At 41.9% G+C, this 26,459-nt stretch overlaps 1 protein-coding gene across 33 annotated transcripts in view; it reads right to left on the reverse strand.

Moving 5' to 3' along the window:
• Positions 1-26,459, reverse strand: part of SORBS2 (sorbin and SH3 domain containing 2) — a gene marked incomplete at its 3' end in the record, with an annotated part of 177,085 nt that overhangs the window by 127,877 nt on the left and 22,749 nt on the right. For all 33 annotated transcript variants that reach the window (XR_014223452.1, XR_014223453.1, XR_014223454.1 and 30 more), the window contains one exon: positions 19,159-19,296. The remainder of the gene's footprint in view (positions 1-19,158; positions 19,297-26,459) is intronic.

Here is a 26,459-nt window from a genome sequence, read left to right on the forward strand (position 1 = left end):
AATGACAACAACATGAAACCAAGTATGCTTTCAAGGATCAATTAATAACATTCTTTTGCAAAGTAGTGCAGAAGCAGAGCGGAATGGGCTTAAGGATGAACACATGTAGAAATGATGTGAACAGAGTGATTCATCCATCTCTGGAAATAAGATAGAAACTGGTTGGCGGAGGCTACGCCTGTTCTCCAGTGACACAAATCACTGAGATTCAAGCATACGCCTATCCATATTTTCCTATTCTGAATTCTGTTTCTGAACATCATAAGTTTGTTTTATAAGGACTGGATGCTCTCTTTACACACACACCCATCTGAGAGGCACTAGCGAACACTGGCTTTGCTTGCATTAGCATTAATTAACTGCAATGCTAGCTATTAGCTTAATACAAGATAGGCATCTGCTTTATGTTCTTCATACTGCCCGCTTCATCTTGTTCCACCTCATCACATCGATGATAAGTGATTTATGTTACTCCTCATTGCCTTTTTAATGACAATTAGCGGTGCAATGTTGAGCAGCATTGAGCAAAAGACCCAGTCCATTAACGTTCTCTCAATCCACATCCAACAGTATGTGTTCAATTCTCATACTATTTCCCCCTTTTCCAGTGTTCAGGCATGAGTGTTGTTACAGTGGTACCTCAGGTTACATATGCTTCTAGTTACATACGCTTCAGGTTACAGACTCCACTAACTCAGAAATAGTGCTTCAGGTTAAGAACTTTGCTTCAGGATGAGAACAGAAATCGTGCTCCAGCGGCTCGGCAGCAGCAGGAGACCCCATTAACTAAAGTGGTGCTTCAGGTTAAGAACAGTTTCAGGTTAAGTACGGACCTCTGGAACGAATTAAGTACTTAACCTGAGGTACCACTGTACTTATGTAGTCAAAATGGCATCACTCATGCACAAACCTTATGCTCAGTTTGCCACACAAGTCTTCAGAAATGTTCATCAGCATCTAAGCACGCATTTCTCCTAACACTTCCCCTCCCCCAGCTCCCTCCAATATACTCATTTTTGCAAGCAATTCCACCTAATATAGGAGTGGGGAACCTCCCCCCCGATGTTGCTAAACTACAACTCCCATTTGCCGTGACTATCGGCCACATAGGCTGGGTTGTAGTGTCAGCAACATCTGAAGAGCTGAAAGTCCCCAACCCCTGCCTTAATATATATCATTTTTGTGTATTACTTTCACCAATATGTACATTTTCACACACACTTCCCCTAACACACACATCTTTTGGCTGGAAAACTGCTTCACAAAGTTCAGGGAAGTGTGGATTTTAAAGGACAGCTGTGTTTTGGTTTGCACATTGTTTTGGGAAGTGCAAAGTGAGCTATCCTTGCCTTAAAATGCCAAGCAAACCAAATTCTGCCTTCATCACCAATGCACAAGAGGGAGATATATTTGTGACCAGGTTAAGAAGAAGAAAACACTAAGGGAGGAGAAGAGAAGGGGAGAAGAGAACCCTCAAAACTTTGCAAGGAGGACAGAGCATACTTGGTGGCCCCATGCTTGATTCTTTTAGTTTGGGTAGGGGGAGAGACCAGGCTAGACGGATTAAACAAGTACTGTGAAGAATCATAGAACTGCAGAATTGGAAGGGACCACAAGGGCCATTTAGTCAAGCCCTCTGCAATGCAGGAATCTTTTTGCCCAACATGGGGCTGAAAACCATGACCGTGAGATTAAGAGTCTCATGTTCTACTGGCTGAGCTTTACAGCTGACTGATTGGAACAGAAGCACTCAGCACTACAGCACACATTATGGGCAGGGGCAGAGGAAGGGGGGCGGTGGGGGCCGGGCTGCCCCGGGTGTCACCTCTGAGGGGGGTGAAAAAATGCCAGGTGGCACCCACTGTGGGGCCTGCAGCACAACCGAGCCACACATCTCTCCTGGGAGTGACGAGGTGGCTTGGGGGCCCGCAGGCTCTGTGCTGCCCCAAACGGTCTGCCCGCTGCCTCCCCCTCAGCTGTAGGGAGGCTGAGAGGGAGGAGGCAAGCAGACTCCTCGGAAGTCCCATGGAGTGTCCTGCCCCGGCTGGCTCTGCCCCTGCGGGTGGCTGGCCCCGCCCCTGGGCGCAGGGCACGCACGTCGCCCCAGGCACCTGATCACCTTGCTCTGTCGCTGGTTATAGGGTCCTCTTGTTCTGTTTCTGTGGCTCAGTTTCTGCCATGTACTTATTTAAAGCGCCTTTACCCCACTCATCTTCCAAAACAGCTCTGAGAGTGCTCACGGTTCTCTAAGCTGTATGAATTACCTCCAGACTTCTCCCCCCCCACCCGTTTTAGTTTAAAGGATAGTTAGAGAAAATCGCTGACCTACTTCCACCCCATATAATTTACATTCAAGCATCTCAAGTGGATGCCGCTGGCTCGGCTGCTAAATTTTATCATCATTAGGTTGCAAAGATAATTTCTTTTGTGGTTTAGGGATTTGATCATGTCATGGAAGTCGACTCCCTTTGAGCCCAATTTTAGATGCAATTTGGGGAAGATGTAGATCCCCAATTCTCAAACTTTGCGCGCTTCTCTCTCTCTCTTTACCCCTTTCACCCTGAGAGGTTTGCTTGCTCAGTGACATTGATCTTAAAAACCCAGTAGCTGAGAGGCTTACAGAGGCAGCCTGGGCGAATATTCTTTATTATATCTGGAAGTGTCAAATAGATTTTGTTTCCTTTTTTTGTCCCTTTTAGTATTCTGCCTTGTCTGGACTGCTGATTATATATTTAACATTCAGTTCCAGCTGCCAGCTGCTTATATTGAATATACATAAGCGAGTCAGAACACCACACAACAAAGCCTAGAAGAATCAATATCAGAATCTAAGAACTGGTTCATACTTCCAAACAAGAAGTAAAAGAAGAAACTTGATCAATTTAATATTCTTCTCCCTCCCCTACTACTTGTGACAAGTTGAACTCATGGCATCCCCCTGTAGAGAACATCAGTGGCTTCTAGTAGTCCTGAAGGAAACCCATGAATTCTACTTCTTGTGAGACACCAAAAGCCATTCCTCCTTTCACAGTTTCTTTGAAGGTATGAACAGTTTAGCTGAGTTCAGGAAAAACTAGAACACTGATTGCTAAACTTTGCAGTACTGCAGAACACCGTGTTTCTTTGCTTGTTCTCTTTTAATCACCATATTCTCAGATTATGTGGCTGACAATGAATCAGAATCACAGAATCGTAGAGGTGGAAGGGACTCTGAGGATCATGTAGTTCAACCTCCTGCAATACAGGGATATGCAACTATCTCATGATAGCGTCTCAATAAATATCCAATTGTTGGATATGAGTAGCAAAGTCTCCTTGTGCCTTGCAATGCTTTACTTTTTCCAGCTGCTCTTGTGTTCAGTAGAACTTAATCTGAGTGAATTGATGTTGAAGTCTTTCACAGTTCTCCCAGTGCTGATGCAGACATATCAATGGAACTCTCTTAACTAGGGATGGCCAACATGATGATGCCCTCCAGATTTTTGGACTAGAAATCTCATCACACCTAACTATTTAACATGGTGGCTAGGGCTGCTGAGAAATCTAGTCCAAAATACCTGGAGGACCCTCACTAACAATCCCTGGCTTAGATATTTAGCTTTGGCTGGCATAACTGCTGAGACAACACTTAAACATGAGTTATGTTGATGAGAGAAGGAACACAAATTTCCATCCTCTTTCTCTCAACACCCCAGCCCCTATGTGGCAGACATATAATAAGAAATCACAATGGTCTGCCAAGACATACAGACCAGACTAATAATCAATTATAGGTAAAAAGGTAAATGTAAAGGACCACTGGACTGTTAAGTCCAGTCAAAGGTGACTATGGGGTGAGGCACTCATCTCACTTTGAGGCCGAGGGAGCCAGCATTTGTCTGCAGATAGCTTTCTGGGTCATATGGCCAGCATGACTAAACCACTTCGGGCATAATGGGACACCATGAGGGAAGCCAGAGAGCATGGAAATGCCATTTACCTTCCCGCCACAGTGGTACCTATTTATCTACTTGCACTGGCGTGCTTTTGAACTGCTAGGTTGGTAGAAGCTGGGACAGAGCAATGGGAAGCTCACTCCACCACGGTGACTCGAACCGCTAACCTTCTGATCGTCAAGCCCAAGAGGCTCATTGGTTTAGACCACAGCGCCACCCGTGTCCCATCAATCAATTATGACCTTATAACAATGCAGTGTTTGAAGGACTAATATGTAGAAACTATTACTGTTTGAGTCTCACTCAAATGAATTATTTGTAGTTTTGGTACATCATTAACTGCATCAACTCTTTAAACAAAACAAACTGCTTTTTTTGTAGTTCACTTTACAAATGGGAAGAGGGGCAGTGAAGGTACTACAGTTTAACAACAACAACAACAAAAAGCTATGCATTGTCCCAAAGAAGCATTAATTTCAAGTACATTTTTTGGACCCAAGACCATGCTTTCACAAAACTAATCTGAAGTTCCAGTGATTTTTGCAATTCCAGTTTAGCACTTGGCTGTTTTGTATATCAGCCCAGCTCTTGTCCTGTGTCACATAAATTACATATAAACAGGGAGATACTAATTTTTGCGTGTGTAATTATTTTAAATTCTTTACCACTTATATGCAGCTTGATGAAAATGAACATTTTAAAGGGAAAATGTAAGTAGTAATTATTTAATTTTCCTGTTTTCTGACATTTGGGGTGGCTATATACTTATACTTACAAACGACAACAGAATTCACACTTTCTTCTGCATGTATTTATATTGCAAATGCATTTTGATGTAGATAGTCAAGAACGGTGGGAAAGTAATATATTGAGTATGAAAAAATTCTAGTTAGCTAAAAGACATTCCGCAAGGGGTGAAAAATCTCTGAAGAGGTTTATTCAACCATGCATACTTCAGTTGTTACTTCTACAGCACATTACCCCCAAACAATTTCTCAGCCTCCGTGAGTACATGAGGTTCAGCTACCAGAGCTTACTAAATATTTGATCCTAATTAGACCTAATGATCTTGTTTGTTTCTCTCCATCTGTGATTTTGCAGAGGCAACCTTTGAGTTAATCCTGAGGACCTGATGTGGGGTGTAAGCATTGTTGAATGGGTCAGGAACAGTGACCAGACTGCAGTGAAATTCAACATGTAAGTAAGAAGAAAGTCTGACACGCTCACAATTACTTAAAAGAAGAAGAAGAGAGAACCTCAAAAATGAAGAGATTAGTTAAGCAGGAAAGTTATAAGGGCCAAGCTCCTTTAGGACATTTGGAAGTTACTTAAAATCATTTTAAAAGAAGTTCAGATGAATCGTGTACCGTAGATCAGGAAACACACCAAGTTCAAGAAGATGCCAGAATGGTAAATGAGTGAAGTCAAGGAAGGAATGTTATTGCTGTTAATGTGTTTTGTAAGCCTCTTTGAGTGACTCATTTTTGGAGGGGAAAAGTGGGCTGTAATTTTTGTGTGTAAGTGGTATAAACTAATAATAACAGCAAGAATTATTCCTTTAAAAAGTGTATTGCTAAAAAACCAACACCCCACTGGCTTCTGAGAAACATCTGGCTGGTTACTATGGGGCTGAAAAAGATATCAGACTAGATGACTCTTGGTCTGCTCCAGCAAAGCTCATCTTATGTTCTGTGGGAAATCAATTAGTAAGAAGAAGTTAGTTACCAGCTACTCTTTTGATAATGCAAGTACCCACGTAATACTTGAATATTTTTGACCACATGACAAATAGAAGTTCTTTTGGGTGGCATGAGAATTTAATCAGAAATACAGCACAGGGAAAGAGGTTAAAATCCACTTCCACCAGCACTTCAATCCTGATGTAAGTATCACACACTGTAGCAGCAACACCAATGTGGAACATCCTATTAACAAATCCTGCATTACATCCATTTTGGCTCTTAGCCTCATATATCTGCACAGAAGGAAAAACAACTGTTTTGCAATGTGCCAGAAAGAAACATTTAGGAAAAGAGGAGGAGAAGTAACACTTGCATGATTTGAAAAGCAAGAGTTAGCTGTGGCCTTGTGAAGATTGATTAATTTCCATCAGAAACAAAAAGATTACTAGATAAGACAAGGAAACCCATCAGGCAAAGAGAGCACGAGCAATTTGCTTCTAGCTTGGCTTAGTCAGCACTATAAAATATTGATGAATACTGCTGCTTGAAACAGCATCTTGTAGTAAGGAAAGTGCTATTACTTTGAACTTTATCCACTGGTGACTTTAGTAATATAAAGTAGGAAAGATGGTTTTACAGAAGTAATGCACTTTTTTCTCAAGGAGAGTATATTTACTTAATATCAAAGGAACGTGAAGGCATGTGCCCTTTCAACATCCAATTTCCCCCCATGATCTTTACTGTGCAACTTGAAATCTACGCCAGTCAAATTAAAAATTTACAGCATTTGATTTCAGGAATTTGTGGGCCTCCTACATTCTGTAACTGAAATAAACTTAGTATTGCTATATAAAATTATCACTATTGCATCTGATGACCTAAAACTCAGAGCTATAGCTCAGAAATGGAAAACACATGTCTTTGCACGGAAAAGGTCCCATGTTCCCTGAATCTCAAGGTAAAGGTTGTTGGGAAACAGAGCTCAGAATCAGCAATACCTAATACCCTAAAGCAGGTCCCCTCAACCCAGTGCCCTTCAAATGTTTAAAACTAAAACTCCCATCGATGCCCACCAGCATTGGCAATGGTCAGGGATGATGGGATTTATAAACTGGATCTACACTGATCTGTAAAAACGCTGTGAAAATGTAATATAGCACTCAATGCAATTTTCCATTGCTGACAGATCGCTGCTCTACAGTGCCCTCTGGTGTCACATTTTTATAACACATTTTTAACATTATAACCAATCAGTGTAGATTCGTCCATAGTCCAAAAGATGTGGAGGGCACTAAACTGGGAAAGGTTGCTATGGAGAGCCTGACAGTTGACGTAAACAGCTCTCAACTTGATGAACCAGTGATCAAACTTCATAAAGCCAGCTTCAAACTCACAAAATTAAAATCACATGCTTCTCAGAGAATAGTAGTGCTCTTGTAGTGTCTCAATTAATTGTACAGATCAGCCTTCCTCAACTTGGTGCCCTTCAACCTAGTGCACCAGCACAGTGCTGGGGGCCAGGGCTGATGGATTGGTATCCAAAACATCTGGAGGGACCAGGTTGGGGAAGGCTAGTGTAGATGAACAGAGCACTGTTTTATTCCCCTATACTGTGTGCTTCAGATAGGCTGCAATCCAGGGCCAACCCAAGACATTTTGGCACCCGAGGCAAACCACAAAATGATGCACCCATGTCAGGGATGAGTGAAGATCTACTACAGGAACAAGGGGACAATAATGATCTACATCTGGAACAAGAGTGGGAGGAGAACAGCAGCTCCTTCTATTTGCCAAGAGGCTACTATAGAGGTGGCATGGGTAGGGGTGGGGACTGCTGAGAATGCTCAGATCTGACTTCCAAGGAGTGCACCCTAGTTGTTGCTCCTCTGCAGCAGTGGCGGCGGCAGCAGCAGCAGCAGACAATGCATTCCCTGGAGGGTAGATCTGCTGCTCCTGTGGATCCTGCCACCTGAGGCAGTCACCTTGCCTGCCTCATGGGCGGGCCGGCCCTGCTGCACTCTCTTTCAGTATAAGATCTCCATATAATTATTTCATATTTTGACGTTGGATGTCTCTGCATTGTTCTTTCTGTTGTGGGCCTCCCAGTTTCAAGTTGTGCCTATTCTGACAAGCCAGTGTTGCTTCTGCATTCGCAGGTCCGTAATCACCAGCTGCCATGGACCAAGGGGTGCCTATGGTTGAAGTTAAACAATATGGTTGTTCATGGCTACAGACAGAGATTTGCCAGGCCATAAATTGCACAACCTGCTATCATTTACAATGTTATATCGATAGACAAGAAGTGGCTTAGCTGCCAACAGACTTTCGGAACATCTGTTTGCCCTTAGGTGAATGAAATGCAATGACTGGATGTGCATGGGGTCACGTACCAATATAATACAAACCCAGCATAAGGCACTAAAAATACTGCTTGAATATTCTACTTTCACTCCCTCTTGTCAGTTTCAGTCACCAAGCTGTGAGGCTTATCACTGGGAAGACCTCTCTACAGCACAGCATGCGTTTTAGCTAAATGAGAAGAAACTGCCACACTTTGTCAGATCTGAAAGTACTGGGTTGTATAATTGTTAAGTACACATTCTTCTGCTTTAAGGCTAACAGAAACCTATGGCTGTCACAAGAAGAGGCTTACTTTCCTAACAGACTGAATGTTTATTAAATATCAGGAACAGAGCAGACTTTTTATATATACAACTGCATTAAGTCAATTCCTTAAAAGTTTACACTGCATTGATGCAGCAGGTACAACCGTTTCAGATCTTTAGGTATTTGACAGCAAATCATGCACAGGACTTACATAGTGCTTTTCAACATTCACACATACACATCTCAGTAATTCTTACAATACATCTGTGAGATGGATTAGTAAGTTTACCCCAATACTGTCTCTGTGTGTTTGTGTGTGTGTGTAGGGCAGCAATTAAGAATGAAAGTTCATGGATGAGCCAATAGGCAGGATTCAACTAAATTGTTGTGCAAGTGGAACAAGGGCCACATGTGCAATGAGATTTCCCCCTCTCCTCTCCTTTTGCCCTCTAGGTCTTCTCTGGAGGGTTGGGGGGGAACCCAGGTTTGTGGGGCATGGGGGGGGGGGAAGGACGGGGAAAACTCCATTGTGCGAGTAGACCTCATTTCACCTGTGCATATCCCACTTAATGCTACATTTAATTATTTAAAAATAATAATTAATAGCAGCAGGAACTGAAGTTGGATCAGGGCTTGGTGAGAGCTTTAACTCTGAAGTCTACATCCTTACCTACCCACTAGACACCTACACCAGTCACACCCCCTGGCCGACATGCTGTCACAGTTGGTCTGAGGAGAGTCTACGTGCGTGCAGATGTAAGCAGGGCTCACTCCATGAGGACAGAAACCCACGCTGATCAGCATTCATGGCCCTGTGTAAGGGGCATTGCCCTCATACACCCACACAGTCAGATTTCCCCTTTGGCTAGTGGGGGGCATAGCCAATGTGCACACAGGTGTCTGTGGGGCGGGGCTTGGTTGCTTTTGCATGCGAGGTCCCCTCTTGCATTCACCCTGAATGACTGAACGCAGCTACGATACGGTGTGGAAAGCTGAAGATCCTTTAGATTACAAGTGGATTTCATATTTTGAATTTTGTGGCTCCCACTGTTAAGTGGTGCAAACAACTCAGCTAAGTCCTATCCGTATTTTAGAAAGAAACTAGCCAGTGCTGGCCAGACAGCAGCACTAACATTGCACTATGCAGGTGCTGCTAAAAGTAGTGCCAGTGTTGCCAAAAGCACACACAGTATTGAACAGGGTGATTTAGATGCAGTATGGATCATTTTCAACAAGCTTGGCCCATGCTGATGCGCACATATCATAATGCAACGCCATCAATAATAGCCAAGATGGCACACTATGGCCTTGGCTCAGAGATTTACCAGCCTTCCCTAACATTCCATTGTTTCTTGTGAGACGTCTATGATATTGTGTGTGTGTGTGTGTTTATTAAGGGTTTGCTGTACAAATCTTTCACATCTGTATAAGAATTAAAAATTTTAAAAAAATCCTGTAAAGCTATCTACAAACCACAGCACACTTTGGAGACAGATATTCTGACAAGATTAATAATAATTAAAAACCTGCTTAAGAACTACTGTTGGGTAAGACCTTGTATTTATACGTGTGGAAACAGGATACTTTCTGAGAGTATCTAGGTGGTGTGTTTTGTTTTTTTTAATGAACCCAGTTCTGTCATTCTTAATGTCAGCTAAATCAATGGACTCTTTGTGGAATCAGGTGGTAGGCAGTATAAGGAGGTTCAAAGAACAGGGTTCTGTTTTAACAGGTGTGCTTTTACCTATTTTATGATCCCCAGAAAGCAGGGTTTTCCCAATTTTCTATTAACCTCAGAGGGTTAGAAATTATTTATGGGGTTATTCACTCTTTAAGGCAAAATGGCAGCTGTTTCATGAATAAGGAAATATTTAAGGGAAAACAGGGCCATTCAGACAGCTGCATTAATGCACCAATAACCACAGTGATGTTTCATGGAGGATAACATGCCCAGTGTAGCCCAGTGGTCGACAATATTGACATAAGGCAATGTGTAGAACTCACATTTGTAGGTAATCTAAGGCCCTTTTTTATAATATTGTAGCAGTGCAGGAATCATATCTCCATAGCTCTTTCCCCCACCTTGTTTAACATTTGGAAGCTCAGAATCACATTGGGTTTGGGTGTGTTCCAGTTGTGTAAGACTCTTGTGTAAGAGAGGGCAGTGACTGGATGGGAAGGACTGTGTGACTGGCTACACACACTAGTGGTTCTGGCTTCCAAACCAGTATGGAAATGGCATAGAAGGAAGTTTCTGGGAAGAGACTCTTACGGCATAAGATGTACACTGTTGTGAGAGATCTCTAGCTCTGTTTAAAGGACAAGCAAATATCATTTTGACCATATTAAGCAACATGATTTGTTTGCCAGGCAGTTTTGTTCATTAAACAAATGAACACTCCTGTTTCCACAATTCAGCACTTAAAAAATGAAATTATATAAAATATTTCCAAATATATGTTATTATATTAATGCATTGCAATATAAACACTTTTGAATAATCTGCTTTGTGTTCACCATCATTTTGCAAGAAGAATTGTATGCCCCAAATTTAAAGTTAAGCCCATTGGCCAGTCTATGGGAAATTGAAATAGCTCTACCAGAACAAATGTATTTTTTATGTTCCGCTACTTTGTTTAGACAAATATGAACGATGATTTAATGATTTAATGAGAGGCTAACATTTGAAAACATACAAACCTTGGAGAGAGAACTAGCACGTGCTTTCAGGGAGTGATTTTTAGAAGTGCTGGATATAACCTTCGCACAGTGAAGCATGAACAAGCTTAGCACTTGCTGTGAAACAGCACAACAGCATCCATAGAGAACTACTGTATGTTAACCTTTAAAATGAGTTTTACAGTGCAATCCTTTACATGCCTACTCAATAGTAAACCCCAGTGAATGCAACGGGCTTACTCCCATAGTAAGGTAAAGGACCCCAAATAGTTATGTCTAGTCAAAGGCGACTATGGGGTGTGGCGCTCATCTCGCTTTTCAGGCTGAGGGAGTCGGAGTTTGTCCATAGACAGCTTTCCGGGTCATGTGGCCAGCATGACTAAACCACTTCTGGTGCAACAGAACACCGGGATGGAAAACAGAGCGTAAGGAAATGCTGTTTACCTTCCCGCCACAGCAGTACCTATTTATCTACTTGCACTGGTATGCTTTCAAACTGCTAGGTTGGCAGGAGCTGGGACAGAGCAACGGGAGTTCACTCCATCACGGGGATTTGAACCGCCGACCTTCCGATCGGCAAGCCCAAGAGGCTCAGTGGTTTAGATCACAGCGCCAGCCACATCTCTCTACTTTTTTTTTTTACCTTTACTCCCAGAGTAGTAGGTATAGGCCTGAAGCCTTAAGGATGTCTTCAGGTGTTCACATGAATGTTCAAAGGGTGGACAGGAGAATGCATGCAAAGCTGCTGCCCACAGCAATGTGTGTACTGCTTCCCTCTCAGTTCCTGCCTGAATGCAAGCAGAACCATCCATGTGATCAGGGACCCTGGTAAAGAGAAAGATCCCTGATCATGTAAGGTGTTCTACCCACTATAAAGCTCTTTGCAAACCTTCCCCACTCAATGTAGGGAAAGTCCAGGACTGAGGGTGTGGGAAGCAAGGGGATGTTGGGGGCAGGACCTATGCCCCCTCCACAGATATAGCATTCATATGCTGAGGCAAAAGCCTGAACACACCCTTAGTTAAACACACATGGCTTCCTGAAAACAACATTAAGAGAAAAAACAGAGCTCCAACCGAAGGCTTAATCTGAACATCTGTGAACTGGAAACTGTTTTCTTAAGAAGATTCCCCCCCCCCTTTTACTTTTGCAACTCAATCTATTTTGCTCCTCATTTACTACAAATATACAGCCTAGCTCTCACGACTATGTAATTTTCACTGCTGTTTAAAAGACTTTGCATAGGAGGTGAATGAGTAGGAATTAACTGTGGGCGCACTCTGGTTTCAAAACGAACTGTAGCTCTGCTAACTGATTCAGCGTAGTGTGAATCATACACTTGAGTATCTACTAATGAGGGTATGCAAATCAAAATATTTCAGACCTGCTATGCTAGAATCAATGTAGACAAGAGGTGGTTCTGCTCTGTGCAGAGGGGAACTGGGACAATGCTCACGTCTTCTTCTGAACCTGGGTAGGTGGTGAGACTGAGTCTCAAAAAGTGGGGCCAAAAGTAGGATATGCACAGCAACTGACTACCCAGAAACAAGAAGTCAGAAGCCCAGACAAATAGGGTGTGGTCTAGACGTTATTTCCATCACTGAAAACCCAGAGAGTGATTCAGCTGAACACCATCCCTCTGCATTCTTTCTCTCTGTGTTATTTCTAGATATGCCACAGAAAGTAAGTGACAGAGAATTAAGAAATGAGAAGGGTGTGCGTGTTGACAAATGTACAAGAAAGTGCCTAACTAACGAGCTGAAAAGCAATTCCTCAATAACCCTAGATGAAGAGAAAAACAATACTCTCTTACAATACGCCTGTCACAATACCAATTCATATTCATTCATTCTCATTCTCATTCTCTCTTCCATACCAGCTGTCAGGGAGTGGCAGGATGATGAGTGTGCACTAGGGGGAGGGAGGCTGGAGTGTGACTTGGGAGAGGGAGTCAGTGATTTGTGAGGAACTGGACTGGCCAGGAGACAAGAGTCAGAGGGTAGGAAGTTTCAGAGCTTGAGCGTGGAACAAAGAATGGGTGAGAAGAAGAGGAGGAAGAAGAGGCAAGTCAGGCAAGTGAAAGACCAGGTGCTTCCTCACCTTCTCTTGAACCACTGTCTCCAAGAACCAGGATGAGATTTAAAAGGGATGAGCAGAGGAAGCTTTCGTGCAGGTGTAGTTTCCAGTTGTACGCAGCCTGTTGGGGGAAGGTACATAGACTGGTGGAGGGGAAGTGGTCCCCTGTGGTGGCAACTGCTCCATAGAGCGCGGACCTAGGAATTTCTAAACCTGCCCTGGCGACAGAGGGCATTACCCCCCCCCCCCGATTCTTGAAGGTGGATAAGCTGCCTAAAGGTTTTAAAGGTAGCATGAGGGCTCAAGAAGTCATTTGTTTGTCTTTGCCCCCATTCAACAAAAGAGGAGGATAGAATCTTTTTTTTAAAAAAGGAAGAGATATCCAGGGCTCAATAAAACAACACACAAGTTCACTAAATAAACTCATTAATAATGAGAAGCTTGTCAGACTAAAAGAAAAACCGGCTGAGGCTGTAGGATGCCTACGAAACTGAACTGCGAAACACACTCATACCTTGATCCTAAACAAGTATAATCAGAAGTCAGTCCTATGCAAGCTCTTACTCCAAATTACTAAAAACTTCAGGCTCTAAGTAGGTGAATATGTCAATTTTGGCTTCTCTCAGTTTCTCACTTTTCCATTCTTAAGTACTGTTTTCCAAATTTCCACATCTCACAAAAATTTAACAACAGTTTAGTGCAGATTTCTCCTAATAGACACATTTTGTATGCAATTTTGCCTAATATACATTTTTTTGCCAAGAATTTTCCCCAATATAATGTATGAATGTATGCTATCTTCACCAATATATACATTTTAGCCAAGTTTATGCATTTTTGTACATGTCATTTGGCTAGAAAAGTGCCTTGCAAAATTCGGAGGTGTGCAGTTTTCTAGGCTGCTTCTGTTTTGGTTCATGTATTGTCTTAGATAGTGCAGATTTGGCTAGCTTAATCTTTAAAGACAAACTGAATCAAACATCTCCCCCATCCCTACTTTGTGATTTATAAAAAGCACAGGTGTGAAGCCCCAAGAGATGTTTCAGATAGACAGACAGACAGACAGACAGACAGACAGACAAGCAAGCAAGCTGCAAAGTGACTGACTATTTTAAATGAAGCACCAGCAAAGAGAAGGAGTTGTGTAAACCATTCCTCACTGCTTACCAGCTCCAAATCCCACAGCTCCAAAACACACAATTGCTTTTCCCTTATGGCACTCCAAACATGTTTCATTAGCTTTGTTTATTAATTCCCATCTTCTCCATTTCCAAGTTTAGTGCCATTCATTTAGTTTATTAATTTAATCCATTCTATATAAAAAACACCCAGAGCAGTTTACAATAAATAAAAACAGAAATAATATTTGTTTTCATCTCCAACCCAGCGGGGGAATGTGCTTTCTTTGTATGCATTTTAAGAAAGTCACGCTAGTGAATTCATAACACACATTTGATCTGTAACATATAGCTTACCCCTTAAAACCAAGAGATTTCCCTTCTTTCTACACAATTTTGAACCCTACAGTGTATTCCTCAATGTAAGCAAATGTTACGCCCCTCTCTGACATTTATTTTCTCTTCCATTAACTATTAACTTATACAAAGGAATGAGCAGTAAATTTCCAACTATTGATTTGACCTCAATGCTTTATTTGTGTTACCCCCCCCTAAGTTTCAAGCTTCCTCAATGTTGCAGCCACTTACTTGGGAGTTCTTTCCCCCAAATTATGTGAAAGAAGCTGGTTGTGCTTTCTTAAACTAAGGGAATTGCACTATGCATAAATTCAAAGACATTTTATCCTTCATTATTCATGCACATGCTCCATATTAATCCCCTTAACACTTATATTTCATAACTAAGGGCTTATCCACACTTACCTGTCCCTCCATGCTTTCCAGGCATAGCTAGTGCTTTAAGCTCCTTGCCTAAATACATTTTTTTTGAGCTCCCTCCCCCGCAAACTCTACTCTTTAAAGCTGAATCAGAGCAAATGGCAATTCACGGACCCATGTCTGGAAAGAGTGGGGCAAAAGGTGTGGGCAATCCCTAAGCCTTGTGAGTCCTAGCTACTGATAGGTTTCATTGGACCTTTATCTATCCTTCCCATTTCCCTCCAAACTATCTTATCAATCATGTAGTCCAGGGTTTCCTAAACCTGGGTCTCTAGCTGTAGCTGATGGGCTACAATTCCCATCATCCCTGACCACTGGTCCTGTTAGCTAGGGAAGATGGGAGTTGTAGTCAAATAGCAGCTGGAGACCAAAATTTGGGAAATGCTGACAGAGTCCTATGAAACTGGATTCCATCCATGCACCCAAATCCAGAGACCAGGGCAGACTCCACTGTGCACACAAGGCTCTAGTAGCCACAAGCAACCCCATTCATGTCAATGAAAGAAGCAAATCTGCAATTGGAACAAGATGTACCTAATATGAACCTGCATTTTGTATTGAAAATGCTGTTTGGGGTGAAGAGAGCTCCATACGTATGTTAGATGCTTTGGACAGATCAGAGGGGTAGGATTTTCAAGAAGCAATACATTTTTGAAAGCAATATTTCTACAATGCACTGTATTAATTTTACACTGGAAACTAAATTCAGAAACATTCCAAGATGAGGTGGCATTTTCATTGTCAATAGCCTAATAAAACACACATGTGTGCATTTTCTCATTTGAATATTTATAAAAACACAGGAGGCAGTTCATTTTACAATCCTCTGCATGGTTACTCAAAAGTACATTCTGTGTTCAGGTTAAGTACATAGCATTGCGGTCTTATTCAGCTAATGGCCCAGTGCGGACAATTATTACCAGCTTCATAAAGCCATAGTTTATTAAGCCAGGAATTGCCTCTTCCCACCCTTCACATCAGATGTCAGTGAAAAGATCCTAGCTTGTATTGAGTCAGAGTTCCTTGCTATGGTTGAATCAGGGAAATCTTTCTTATAGCTGGTTAACAAACCAGGAAAATAAGCCAGGAGTGCTCAACTCAACACTCATTCCTGGCTTAATAAACCGTGGTTTATGAAGCAGAGAATAATTGTCCAAAATGGGTCAAAGTCAATTATGCCAAGTACTCCTTTTACTCATAGCACTGAGCTTTTGAAGGCTTACAGTGTTCCCTGGGAGTGAAACAGGTAAGTTAAACAAAAAATGCAAATGGGGAAATTTCGTATTACTTTTTCACTAACATACTTGACACCACCATTGGAGGTGAACAAAGAACACACTGTCAAAGACGAAACCTGCACAGAATGTTACCACTTGTTTTCTATGAATGCAAAGGTATATTTACTAAAAGAAAGACATTCCATTCCTCTCCAGAGATGTCTCCTTCATTCAGAAGAACTACAGTGCTGTGTTCATAGCGTTTGGATTCCAAGTTAAATCAACATTTCAGTTACAGACCCCTATTTGCAGGAGCAATATTAGTTTGATATATTAAAAAAAAATGCAAGCTTAGACTTCAATTTGGCATTGCTTGGTTCTAATTGGAGGAGAATTTTAAGTGTATGTAATTTGGTTTTTGTGAACTAAGTGAGGGTACTTAAATATTAAACAAACAGAAAAGAATAATGTAGAAGACATTGTTCGGCACAAAATCTTTTAATTCAAATTTTATTTCCATTAAAACTAATACTCCACGCTCTGGTAACTTCCAGACTGGATTGTTATTATGTACTCTACATGGGCTGCCAATGATGATGACCCAAAAATTTCAGTTTGCTCCAAAATGCAGCAGTCAGGTGCTCACATTAGTGTTTAAAGCCCACCCCACCCTCTTGGATATTAAGATCAGCAGCGGAGGCCTTCTTAGCAGTTCCACCACCTTTATAAGTTTGGGGGCTTGGATAGGGCATTCTTTGTGGCAGCACCTAAAGTTGTGGAATTCCCTCTCCACAGAGGTTCATCTGACAACTTCATTATGTTCTTCCTGCCACATGCTGAAGACTCACTTTTTTACTCTGGTCTTTGACACCTGAGTTATATGTTTGTAGGACCCACCCTATTCTCTTGGCTGCAATTTGTTTTAAACTGATTTTAATATCATATTTTTAAATTGCTGTAACCAGCAAAGGGAATTTAGGGTGGAAAGCAGGTAGGAAATCAAATAAGTAATCAGTGGCGTAGCAAGGTCAGGCGGTACCCGGTGTGGAAAGTTTCTTGTCACCCCCCCTCCCTGCCACTGAAATCTAGTTGGACTCCCAAGAGACTGCGATCTATTCACAGTATAAAAAGACCGGCTGTGATCTCCCCATTGTCATTGTTGTTGAGTTTTTAAGGGAAGGATTGACCAAAGTTGTTAAGCTTTTTCAGGGATTGCAGGGTTTGGGCCCTGAGTTGAGAGAACTTCTGCTTCTCTCCTTCCCTCCACTCTCCACTTGTTTGCTTGCTTGCCTCCTTCCCGTCCTTTCTCTGCCTGCGGGGCTGTCAAAATGAAGCAACGCAAAGCAGCACAACTACCCCCTTCTCCCGACGGCTCCACGTAGGCGGGAGTCGTGGGTGGGTGGCACGCCAAATGTCCCCCCCCTCGGTGATGACACCCGGGGCGGCCTGCCCCCACCTTGCTCTGCCCCTGTAAGTAATAATCATATTTTTGCAGTAGGGTGTGCAAAACACTTGCCAGTTTCTTCTCCCCCTGTCATGGGTCTGTGCAACTATGAAAGTAACAAAAAACAAGAGGAAGTACCTACAAGACTACTACTATTTGTAGGGTGGACACAAGGTATCTTTAAGCTTTTTAAGCTCTTTCTCAATGGTACCTTCTTCTGAAAAATAGTCATCTTCTTTTGAATGGTTTCACTAGAGATCACACCCCTTCTGGATTTGCACGTTATGCCCCTTATCATATAAAATGACCCAAGCCTTAAAATCAACATCAGATTTGCCCTCTGGCTTATCATTAGCAACAATACGAGTCAAAGAGTCCAGGGATGAGAACTATGTGGTGATGGCATTGTTGATATGATGTTCCCTCTCTAAGGGGTGGAGGTTAATATGCCCACCCTTCCTATTCTTAGATGAATTCGTAAAACATTTTAATTCCATAAAGGGCTTTATGATTGATTTCTGCTGTTTTTATTTCTCTGTTCTGGTTTTTAAATGCTGTTATGCTTTTATCTGCATACTGTGCTTTATTGTTATGCTCTTATTGTGAAGCTCCTTTAGAAAACTAGTTTGAAAAGCAGGATATAAATAACTAGCAACAATTTCCTTCATCCACATTTTCCTGGGAATTGGCAGTCTACCCACCAACCTTTCAGCTAAGGTGGGTGCCTTTTTTCAAAGCCAACAGAACATTTGCATAAGGAAGCTTTAACCCTTCATCATGGCAGCTGGACAGTGGTCAGACCAAGGAGTCTGACAGAAAAAAAGGGACAGGTCACGACCGAAGGATTTCAGGAAGGCAAGTGGAGCTACTTATATACTTTTGCTATTCAAGAAGCAAGTTGCAAGGCAAAGTTGAGAAGAGATTAATAAACTGAAGGCAGAAGAAGGCGGCGGCAACCCATAGCAAGTATATTTTCAGCAAAATGAAGAGATAAAGCTTTTCCTGTACCCACTTCAGGCTGTCATTGGAAGGCTGGCGACGGCTGTCACTGCAGATACTGAAATGAATTCTGAACATTTACTGTATCAGAATACCAAGGACAAGGAAATACAGATCAACTCAAAAATATACAATTACATTCCCTTATTTCCCTCCCTTTTTTCCAGGAGAAATGGAGTATGGCAGCAAATTATAGTATTCCGAGTTTCAAGTACTTGAAAGCTAGCAAACAATTTAAAAAGAAAGTCACTGACTAGTTTGCTTCAGACCTTTTCAAAGGCAATTACCAGACCAAAGAAATTAATAGGAAAAATAAATTCTTTTCTTAAAAACAAGATTAGCATTTCATTAAATTTCCTGAATTACTAATTATTTAGCAATACACAGCATAAATCTCACATGCCTCTGCACACCCTTAGCTTGCTGAGATTTCAAAGAGACACACTCTCTCTCTCTCTCTCTCTAAGAAATACCAACTCTCTATGGCAGGTTCTTACAGTATGTTAATTAATGACCAAGGAATGCCAGCTATGAATGCAGAATGAAATTGTAAATCCCTAACACACACACACACACACACACACACACACACACACACAAGCACACACACAAAGAGAAAATTACCGGTCAGACGAGTCTTCTTGTTTTTCAGATGTAGGAGATTTTAATATTTTTGTTCTTGTACATCAAGATCTTGTTAACTCAGTCCTTTCTTGATGTTTAGCTTCTGTAAAGGTCTAAGTTTAACTGAAGAACAAGAACCTGCAATAGAGAGGAAAAGAGAGGGCGATAAGAGCATGAAAGAATTTCAGCTGCTGGCTGCAGCTACTGTTCTAGGAGCATTTGAGCTATTTTCAGCACTGGACGGGTTTGTCTGCAATAAGAGAAACCAGAAAAGTACACAGGCAGGAAACTCACAACAACTTTGTTCACTGTTCAGATTCCACATTCAAACTTGCAATGCAGAGCAAAATCAGTTTTCAGACAATTTAAAGCAGCATGCCGCACAAGAAATAAACCCTGATTGACTTCATTTTTCTTGGATCGGGTGACCAGCCTGGAAAATACTGTAAATATTGTGCCTCCTTTTAATAGCATCAACCCAGATTCTTTGAATGAGGAGCTTTCTCTTATATGCTTTTATTTTGCTTCCAAGGCTTTTAGATCTCACTGGCTCACTTGGCTTCCTAAAAGGGAAACCAGAAGTTTATTTCCTGTTTGCAACAAAATGTTTGGAATCTGCAACCCTTCTATTTTTGAATGCTTAGTGACCTAAGAATGATTGTTGACTCTACAGCGTTTATGTGACAAGGGAAATGAGGAGCCAATTGGTATTGCAATTGCCCACCTATTCACTACTGCAGAGAAGGAACAACTGCCGAAGGTTTCTTCATGTTGGGATACAGTGGTAAGCATACTCATCAGGTACATTACAACAAGAACAACTTTAATATCTGTGTCTATATATAACACTTTCGACTGTTCAAAATGGTTAGTGTACATTATCCTGAAAGAATCCTGCAAAATAAATCAATATTACTTATTTTGTAAATGGGGTGACTGAAGCTGAGGTGGGGGGCAGCTTATGTAAGTTTATGGAAAAGATGAGATTCAAACCCTGAACTTCCTGATTCCAGAGGATCAGTCTAGACACCATTTTCACACTGGGGAATAAAGAACACTAACTTATTAATTAGACTCCCCCCCCGAATATTCCATCATTATAGATGTGGGAGATTTAAAATGGAAAAGGAAGAAGAAATTGCTGCCGTTTGCAATGTCCAGGAATGGAAATGAGTCAGGAGAATACAATCAATTTTTTTTTTTACATTACTGTTGTTGCTGTTTTTTTAATGTCCACAAATGAAATGTAATTAATGAAAACAATGTTTTGACATGGCCCTTGCATCGAAATGTATGTAAGTTAGGTAAATACTTTGCAACTTACATTAAGTAGAAGATAGCAAGATGAATAATGTAGTAATAATCAAACTGCGAGGGACGCGGGTGGAGCTGTGGTCTAAACCACAGAGCCTAGGGCTTGCCGATCAGAAGGTCGGCAGTTCGAATCCCTGTGACGGGGTGAGCTCCTGCCAATCTAGCAGTTCAAAAGCACATCAAGTGCAAGTAGATAAATAGGTACTGCTCCAGTGGGAAGGTAAAAGGCGTTTCCGTGCGCTGCTCTGGTTCGTCAGAAGCAGCTTAGTCATGCTGGCCACATGACCCGGAAGCTGTCTGCGGACAAATGCTGGCTCCCTCGGCCAGTAAAGCGAGATGAGTGCCACAACCCTAGAGTCATCTGTGACTGGACTTAAGGGTCAGGGGTCCCTTTACCTTTATTCAAACTGCCGTGGAACAGAAACCAGCAATGGTTGTGGGGCAAATACAGGTCGGAACAGAAATTGCTGCCTTCTTATATGCCATCATGCCACAGAACTTTCCTGGATGTCCTCTACAAACATCTTTCCTAACTGGGAAACCCTTCATCATCAAGAAACAACCCTCATCTCTAACAGTTTATCTTGCAGTGCCCTTCACAGGACTTTTATTTCCACTAGGTAGAAAATTAGCTCATTGATCCTCATATCAAGGGATGGGGAGAAATTTACTTGGTCCACTTTTTAATGCAAACCCATCAAATTTGCACTTTATGAACCAATGAATGAACCCTTCAAAATTCACACTTCTCCAACGTTTGTGATGCAGCTCTCCAACCAAAGAGTGCATACAAAATGTGTATATTAGAGGAAAATGCATGCAAAAAAATGCAGATATTGCTGAAAATAAACACTGATTGTATTAGGGGAAATTGCTTACAAAAATGTGTGTATTTGGAGAAGTGTGCACAAGAATGCAAATGAAAATTAACTAACATATGTGGGACATACGAAACTTAAGACTGGAAAAATAAAAAAAAAACTGGGTGATGACATTTTTTCTGGTTCAGCTCATTCCTCATCTAATGCACTCAGAATGGCAACAGAAGGATCAATATCACCAAGACCACAAATGAAAATCGAATGTTGCCTATTTTGGAGTGGTTCTGCAACATTATTGTTGTTTGCAAAGTAATGCTCAAAAGCTTTGTTTCAAAAGCAAACACAAACAGCGCTTTATTAAACAACCCATGCAATAATTTTGCAACTTCCTGTCCATGTGACTGACAACTTCCTTCTCTTAAAAGTACAGGCAAACTTTACAGAACAGGGGTAACCAACATAGTACCCTACAGATGTTTTGGGCTACAGTTCCCATCAGTGCCAACCAGCATGGCCAATAGTGAGGGATGATGGGACTTGCAGTCCTTCTGGGAGGGCACCATGTTGGCTACATCTGTTCTAGGAAATGCCTCAGGAGCCAGTAAGGTGTATTGGTTAGTGTGTCAGACCAAGATCTAGGAGACCAGGATTCAGATCCCTACTTGGTCATGAAGGTCACTGGGTGACTCTGAGCCAACCATTCACTCTCAGCTTAACATACCTCACTGGGCTGCTGTGAGGATAAAAATGGGGAAAATGAGAAAACGATATGTGCCTCCTTGAACTCTAAAAAGGGAAAGGTGGGATATGAATGTAAAAATAAATACATAAAATAAAAATACAGGACACTATAGGAGAATCTCAGTTAAGCAATGGATCATTCAATTATATGTGCTTGTTACAGGAGTTGTAAAATCAAGATTCATAAAAGATATCCAGTAAAAGAGCTCAGGATTGAATGAGTCCTGGATTAAATACAGTGGTACATCTGGTTAAGAACTTAATTTGTTCCAGAGGTCCATTCTTAACATGAAACCATTCTTAACCTGAGGTACCACTTTAGCTAATGGGGCCTCCTGCTGCCGCTGCACCGCCAGCGCACGATTTCTGTTCTTATCCTGAGGTAAAGTTCTTAACCCGAGGTACTACTTCCGGGTTAGTGGAGTCTGTAACCTGAAGTGTTTGTAACCCAAGGTGTTTGTAGCCTGAGGTACCATTGTATGGAGACAGGCAGCTGGTTCTTGCCTGGACAAGACAGAAATTCCCTGTTCTCTCTCTCACCAAGGAACAAGTTCCAGTTCTAGCCGCTTTTCAATGAACTACCCCTGTTCATTCCAGCCCTAAATACTACACTGGGCTGCTTGCTCCACTTCTCCTTCAACACTGCTGTTTTGGGGTTTTTCCACACTAAGGAGATACAGCTACACTTGTCCCAGCCAGCAAGATGCAAGAAAAAACAAATGTATGATGCTCTGCAGAGCTATATTTCTTTCCTTTCCCTGAAACAGTCTCCTCAAGCAGACAGCTTCCATCCACCTTCAGATCCCCTCATTTACCAGCGGCACAAAATTCAGTCTTGCAACTTGATTGTTTTGCTGTAAATCTATCTTACCTGTCACTTTGATAGCATTTACCAAGCTTGTTAAGTAGCACTGCTTTTGGGGTGAGTTAATCATTTGCAGCAACTGCCCACAATAATTATTCGCTTTTGCTCGATTTCAAGAAATATGTTTTATAGGTCGCAAATATTATTAAAATTTTCGCAGCCAGCCTGTCTGTCTCCAGGACATGACGGATTTCCATAACTCTGAAAACAGCCATGCCAAAAAAGAAGTCCAGAAACATCACCCTTAAATCTAGACAACTGCTTGCCAAATATTTTGCTACACCCGACGTTTTAAAACGGGGATGGGGAACCTTTGGCCCCCTAGATGTTGCATAACAACTCCCATAAACCCAAGTCAGCATGGCCACTAGCCAGGGCTAGCTGGATTTGTAGTCCAACAACATTTAAGACCAACGGCTCCCCACTCCAGTTTTAGGCAAGGTTATTGATATTGCTTGCCATTTTTGATAATACTAACATTTTAGCAAAAATATGAAAGCCTTTGGGAAAGTATTAAGTCAGTCGTACATGCATTTGCCCATCTGTTGTTAGCCATAATAGCAAAATAGAACCACATTCACAGACAACATACCTTGCAATGCCAGATGCTGGGGAGAAACAGGGAGGAGCTATCACACCTCCACACTCTGCATGAGAATACCGAGATACATCAGGCTGGCCACTTATGGGCACTCATTTTGCCATTACCTTCTAGATCAGGTGTGTGCACCATATCTTGTGATCGATTATGCAGGGCAGGGCTTACCTGGGTTACCCAACATTTTATTCAGATTGGTGCCCCTGCTGCCTCTGAACCTAGAGCAGGGTTTCCAAAAATTGGGTCTCCAGCTGTATTTGGACTACAGTTCCCATCATCCTTGACCGCTGGCCCTGCTAGCTAGGGATGATGGGAGTTGTAGTCTAAAAACAGTTGGAGTCCCAAGTATGGGAAACCCTGTTGTAGATCCTCCCACATATTTGCACTCCCTTGTCAGTTTTATACTAAAGTTAAACCTTTGGAAAGGCTACTTCCTGAGCTTGCCACACCACAGACCAACTCCTGGTCCTTTGCACTTGTTTCTCTTTCTGTGAAAGCACATATGACTATGAGTGGAATATGGGCCTCTCCTGCAAGAAGGTAAGAAAGGTGTTTTCAACATGTTCCCTGGCCAAGATCTGGTGGAGACGTCCTTCCCTGTGTTACACCTATGGTGAAAGGGTGGCTGCGGTGATCAGAGAAGACTTCCTTGTCGAAGCTGTGCAACACATCACATCATGAGTTTTAGTGGTCCCCTCTTTTGCTGTTCAACAGTTGGTGTGTGTTTTTGTATTCCAGCAAGCTTCTGCAATGCTTAGGACACTACTTTAATCTGTCATGTCTGATCTCTATTGTATTTTAATTATGTTATGGTTTTACTCTCAAATTGCAGCTTTTAACTGATCTATGTCATCTTGAATGGTGTATACATCAGAGGGGTGGTGGTAAATAAATAAATAAATAAATAAGGGTCAGCTGGACTGTTGTGGGCAACAGACCACTTACTGAAAGGGTGTTATAACTATTCCCATTAACAGTTCAAAGCAAATAAAAAATAAAATTGGAGACATTTGAATGCCAAAATCTAGTCCTTAAGTCCAGTAAAACTGACCTACTTCATGACTGCCTACTGCAGAAGACATCTAAATCAAGCAACTCCTTTCTGCATACTGTCATAAGCCGAAACACATTTGAAAATCCTAGGAGTGAATTGAAATGCTTAAGAGTCAGCAATCAAATTGTTTAGTTTTCTGAATAATCAGGCATTTGGGATCTTCACAGCTCTGCTTCAAAGCAAATGGTAAATAATATAGTTTTTGATCTGCAGCCACACAAGTAGAATTCTGCTTGCTGAAGAGGGCTTTCCTCCCCCCACCCCAGCTCCCCATACCACCCAAAAAGCCACTCCAGAGAGACTGAGGGGGCTGCAGTGGAATGTGGAAATCAGTGGAAATCAGTGAGGTTGTCTTGCACACATGGAAAGGCCCTTCCACCCATGGAAGTAATCTCTGGATCCCATCCATCATTGCAGTGTTTGCCAACATAGTGTCCTTCAAGTTTTGGACTACAACTCTCATCAGCCTCAGCTCTGGTGGCTGGGACTGATGGAAGCTGTAACTCGAAACATCTGGATGGAATTAGGTTTGTGAAGTCTGTGTTATTGGGTGTGGTCTACAAATTATGAGGCCTGCTTAATCAATAGAACACAGGTTTTAATTTTGTGTTTAAGTCTGTGATAAAACAAAGAAATCCTGTTGAAGCTGCACACTTTTAGGACTGGATTGTAAGTGCTGTGAATTGTCAGTGGGGCTTAGACACACCTGCTTTTCTCTGCAACCACCATTTCCGTAGCCCTACTGAGAAAACAACATACCAGGAATGGGGAAGCTGTGACCCTTCAGATGTTCTTGAACTGAAACTCCCATCAATCTCAACCAGCAAGGCCAATGGTTATTTATGATGTAAGTGCCTCATCATCTGGAGGGTCACAGGCTCCCCATCACTATCATATGATGTAATCGTGAATAGAAATATAATTTTGTTAGGAACAAGTTCAAAGCCAGACTTTTGCCCTTAGTATATGACTTCTTGGCCGAATGACACTGGTAGGCTATGACTGTAAAGTTTAACTACCTGAAGGTAGTGTTCAAGCAGTAAGAAAAAAACACAGACCTTTTTAATGCAACCACAGAACTTCTGGATGTACTTGACTATTCCTAAATCACGTGTTTGGATAGCATCTATCATATAGCTTAGTCACCTGGTGGCAATGGACTTAGCTATATCTGGATGGTGTCAAGGAGTTTCCTTGTTATCTATTGGGGGTAGGGGGCCAAACCCTACAAATTAATATATGGTAAGATTTTGATTATTTGCAATATTGAAGGGAAGATTGCAGGCCAGTGGAAAAGTACAGGCTAAGATTCCTTTCCAAGCCAGTACCTCACGTGGGATAGAGGCATTAACATGACAAAAAGGTTTGATGGCCCATCTAGGAAGAATCTTGGGCCTGGGCAGATAGAGGTTGCCATGGTGGCGGGGTGTGTATTTCAAGTGACAGGGAAAAAAAGAGACTTTAGAGCAAGGTGTGCTGAGAAGAGGGAGAAAAAAAGACTAGGATCCATCTTGAGCAGGCTGGCTGAAGGCTGGGAGAGATGCCTTTAACTCCAGTGCTGCACTGCTGTGAGGAACAAGCCCCTCTTGCTGTAAGATTCAGACTCCCTCCATGCAGACTGAAGGTGTAAATATATGAATAAATCATATTTCTTAAAGCTAAGACAGTCTCTGCCGTTTCTCCATTCTCCAAAGAAACACAGATTGCTTTGGGTGAGTGCCAGGAGCCCCCTGGAATCTTACTACCACTTGGCAGAGAGTTGGGCTGGGGCCCAACTTCCATAACATCCTGATACATTCTTGTTTAAGAAAAATAACAAAGTTATTTTCTATTTTTCAGACTGGTGTCATCTGAGCCTTCCATGACAACCTTCATTTCTTAATATATTTTTCCCAAATATGCAAACGC

This window comes from Podarcis vaucheri, assembly GCF_965113315.1.
Source record: "Podarcis vaucheri genome assembly, chromosome: 9".
Lineage (NCBI taxonomy): Eukaryota > Metazoa > Chordata > Lepidosauria > Squamata > Lacertidae > Podarcis > Podarcis vaucheri.